We start from the raw sequence: 4,762 nt of genomic DNA, 5'->3' as shown, positions 1-4,762 counted from the left end.
TAAAAGTCAGGCTTCCTTACACACCTCACAGTTGGACCCAACACAGGCCATCTGTGATAAGGTACACACTTGCTCCTCTTACTGTTCTTGGTGGCCAGCCCTTAAACCTTCATCATCACATCACAGTAATATTTCTACTTGCCAAAGACCTTTGTTTTGGGTCTGTCAACATGAAGTTGTGGGCCCCAGAGAAGCCAGGCTGGTCCTTCAGGAGGAGCAAGAGGAGGGTCCATGTCAGAAGTATGTATTCTGTTAGAAAAAGGAGAAAAGTGGCAACAAGGAGAAGTCTATCTCTTACCTCAGAACACCAGAACTTCATGTGTTCAAAGCCCCCCACACACAATTACGAATGTTCTCTACTTGTCTCCAATTATACTCGCTCCCCTGCATTCATCCCAGAAAACCATTGTAGTCCATCTTCCTTCCAACATCCATCTTTATTTTCTCTTCCCCAGGTCCCCTTTCTTTCATTTCCTCCCATCCCACTGCCAGGGCCCAGCACATTCTTAGTCATCTTCCTTAAGACTACACTTAAAAAAGAAATGGGGGAGGAGGAATCTGTCACTCAAAGAGATGAACACCTCCCACCCCCTTATGGCCTTAGATAAGAGAGCAAAACCAAGTGATCTTTGATCCTCACTCAAGCAGTAACACTAACTTATACAGTGATGCTTTCAAAATTTTAATGTGCATATGAATATCTAAGGATCTTATTAAAATGAAGGTTCTGATTCAGTAGATTTGGAATGGGATTTGAGATTTTTATTTCTAACATGCTGCCAGGTGATTTTGATGCAGTTGGTCCACTGGCCACACCTTAAAAGAGTTTACAAAGACCTCTCACATATATAAGACCATCACCCTATTTGTGCGGTAAGGCAGGTTTGGTGGTAACTCATTTTCAGTAACTGAATTTCAGAAAGATGAAATGAATTGCTCAAAGTCGTACAACATCTTGGAGATGAACACAAATCTTAGAACCTTTGGGGGCAAGGAAAAGTCTCTGCTCTGCTCCAATTTAGATTAATACACCAGCCCACTATATTACCTACAGATAAAAAGCCCTTCCATTGGAAACCTGCTTCATATCTGCACAAGAGAAAAGCTTCACCAACTTCCCTTTTCTGTAGTGCTCATTCTGCTTTACTTGTGAAAACCTCACTTAGCCCCTTACACACCCTTGTTTTCCCACTCTTCTCTCTGGGGCCAAAGAAGAATCACCATGTCTACCTCTACCCTTCCAATGAAAGACTTCACATACCCAATCTCAAACCTGTGTGTGCTCCTTTACTTGGTCTCAAGATGAGGTTCCTGGAGAATTAGGTCCTGAAAATTCTGTGGCTGAAGGGGTTTCTGAGCTTCTCTCCTTTTAGGCTGTGTTGTTATAGCACCCAGCTGTAGGAAGCTGGGGGCTGGATGGGGTGGGATTGTATAACTTGAGTACTGACCCATCAAGATGGGTCATTGACACTGTAGGATGCTGAGACTCTCTGGCCTGACACTCAAAGCAGACCACATTCTGTGCTCCATTTAATGAACTGAAACATCAAGAGCAGAATTTTCCTGAGGATGGAAGACTGCACGCAGCCTGAACTGTGAAGAGAAGCAAAGGAAAGGAGCCTGGACTGGAGCCCTCAAGGCAGCTTTGTCTCCACTCTTTGGACTTCTCTTTGCCTCAAGTTATATAGATAAGGAGGAGAGGCAGCTCAGAAAGACAAGATAAAACTACAACAGAAACCCCTCAACCAATTTTGACCCAACACAAGCAATAAGCCAGACTCCACCACATCTGCTCTCCCTCAATCCTTAAGCCCTCTAAGTAGCCTCAAGGTTTTCTAACCAGAAGATCTAGAGATCAAAGGTTCTGGGGAAAATAATATTTATAGTTTTCCAGAGAGGCAGCAAAAAGGAAGTGAGGAGAGGCTGAGAGACCCTTGAAGAGAAAGGACAGGACCTAGGGTTTAAAGGAAGAAACAGGAAGCTGGTGATGTTGGCAACTACTTTATCTTTAATACCCTCTTGACTACTATGACCTAAGACCCCAATACCCAAAGACTTCTCTTACCTCCACCCTTAGTCAGGACTTTGTTTTCCAAATGTTTGCCCTGGAACCACACTCCAGAACAGCTATTCAAGTGCCTCCGCAGCCTTATCTTTGCCTGACTTCAAGAGCCTTTGTGAACCTCCTGGGACAGGCCACTATCTTTGTTTCTCTGCTTGTTGATCTTTCAGCCTGACCTCTCAGCCTTCCCAAGCCTCCTTCTTTCATGGTCCAGAACTTTTCATGTGATTCAGGCCCCACCTGATCTGCCACAGACCAATGGGCAGGAGCTATTATCCTAGACCATGGTATAGAACACTGAAGTAAAAAAATGTTTGCCAATCAATGAAAAAGTGTGGAGAATCAAGGTTTGAAATACACAGAATTGTGTCATATAATTAAGTAATTTGCTTATTCTAGGTTCCTCATATAAATGGAATTATACAATATTTGTTCTAAGTACTTTTCACTTAGCATAATGTCCTTAAGGTTCACCCATGTCCAAACATGTATCAGAATTTCATTCCTTTTTAAGGTCGAATAATATTCTGTAATATGGCTATAGCACATTTTGTTTATTCAGTCATCAGTTAATGGTGATTTGGTTTGTTTCTACTTTTTTGGCTATTATGAATAATGCTGCTACAAACATTCATGTACAACTTTGGGGGAAATATGGTTTAATCTGAGACTTGAAGGATAAGAAAGAATTAGGCAAGGCTAGCATTATTAATGAGGCTGCGAATCCAGACATATAAGAAAAGATAGGAGAAGTAAAGTGGAGCCAGATCATTCAAATCTTTTAAGGACTATAGATTTCATTCTAAGTATAATATCAAAACCATTGACTGAATCAAAGTTCCACATTGACATGATGTGACTTGGGTGGGGGTGTTGTTGTGTTTTTTAATTTTTGTATTTTCAGTTACATTTGACATACAATATTATATTAGTTTCAGGTGTACAACATAGACATTTATATAACTTACAAAGTGATTACACTGATAAGTCTAGTGCCCATCTGACACCATACAAAGTTATTAAAATATTATTGACTATATTTGACTTGTGTTTTAATATTGTCACATTTACTGTTATGTAGTGAATGGATTATAGAAGGCAAAACACAGTAAAGACACTAGTTGAAAGACTGTTGCAACAGTTCAGGTGAGGGGGATAGCCTAGATTAAGGTGAAGGCAGTGAATATTGAAATTTGGGGATGTACTCAAGAAATATTTGTGCCCTGGCAAAGTAGCTCAGTTGGTTGGACCATCGTCCTGATCCCGGGTCAGGGCACATACAAAAATCAACCAATGGCGGCAGAGACACCTGAAGGTCGGGGAGTTGGTGAGGAGTTCATCTCGGCGCGCGTGGTCCAGCTGGCATGGATTCCTCTTTGAATTCCTCCAGGGCGGGTTTGGGCTCAGTGGACCCGCAGCTGCAGCATTTCATCAAGGTGGAGACTCAGAAGCAACGCTTCCAGCAGCTGGTGCACCAGATGACGGAACTGTGTTGGGAGAAGTGCATGGACAAACCTGGGCCAAAGTTGGACAGTCGGGCTGAGGCCTGTTTTGTGAACTGCGTTGAGCGCTTCATTGATACAGGCCAATTCATCTTGAATCGACTAGAACAGACCCAGAAATCCAAGCCAGTCTTCTCAGAAAGGCTTTCTGACTGATTTCAACATTACCTTTTTGGAAAAGGAAGGTAGTTCAAGAATGGTTGAGAAAAGGCTGTGGAGGGATTGGCTCCCACTTTTGCACTCTTGGAGCATCTGGTCATCAGAGAATGAACAAAAGACCAATTTGTGTGTGTGTGTTTGGGGTTTGACGGTCATATGTGTATTTGTTTGTGTGTTTTTAGTGTTAATCTTGTGAAAACAATTGACAGATGAATGGAAAACTTTCCTAGATGCATATTACTGTATGTGGGACTGTTTTTCTGAAAGTCCCATTCACTGCTTTATAATTTGGGTAGTGGAACTGCTTTTTGTAATTTGATAGTGGGACCACATGGGTAAAATCTGTCATTTGCATGGATTTGTTTCAGATGCCTAGACATCTGGGTGTCTCTGAGAAAGGGCAGCAATGGGGGAAGTGTAATTTGGTACTTAACTAGTGTTTTGACCACCAGTGCTGGGGGAAAATCTATGGAATGTTCATACAATACAGCTCAGCTTTCTAAATTATCTCCCTTCCTTATACTGTGATTTACTTAAATATCCATATAAAGTATGGTCTCGAAGTAGTACAGGCAGCCTGAGTATCTAGAGGCCTTTAGTTATAAAGAAATCTAGTCAGTGAACATAATTCTTGTTACTAAAGTGACACAAGGAAGAAATTAACTTACCCTGTATATCAGGGTCCAAGAAATTCAAAGATGTGCCTAAATAGGTTGTCAAGATTTAGGCCTGTCAAAAACTAACAGCAGTTTCAGGTAGAGTTGCATGCCTAATGTTAATCAGTATAGATTCCATTTACTGCATTCTTTTGATCATTGAAATAAAAGCTTCTACAAGAAAAAGAAAAAAAATCAACCAATGAGTGCATAGGTGAGTGGAACAACAAATCAGTGTTTCTCTCTGTGTCTCTCAAATAAATCAATTAATTTTTAAAAATTATTTTAACATATTTGTTTAAGTGTTTGTCTCTTCAAGCAGATTTAAGTTTTGAAGAAAAACAAGAGGAATTCAAGATGATGGCAAAAAAATAAATAAAAAT

General features: G+C 40.8%; 1 pseudogene; it reads left to right on the top strand.

The window, feature by feature from the left end:
- Window positions 1–3,426: 3,426 nt before the first annotated feature.
- Window positions 3,427–3,720, top strand: LOC107527051 (mitochondrial import inner membrane translocase subunit Tim8 A pseudogene; annotated as a pseudogene).
- The last annotated feature ends 1,042 nt before the right edge of the window (window positions 3,721–4,762 follow it).

Source organism: Miniopterus natalensis, chromosome 1 (assembly GCF_054644295.1).
Source record: "Miniopterus natalensis isolate mMinNat1 chromosome 1, mMinNat1.hap1, whole genome shotgun sequence".
Taxonomy (NCBI): domain Eukaryota; kingdom Metazoa; phylum Chordata; class Mammalia; order Chiroptera; family Miniopteridae; genus Miniopterus; species Miniopterus natalensis.
The sequence above is the reverse complement of the archived record's forward strand: the minus strand, read 5'-3'. Positions and strand labels throughout refer to the sequence as shown.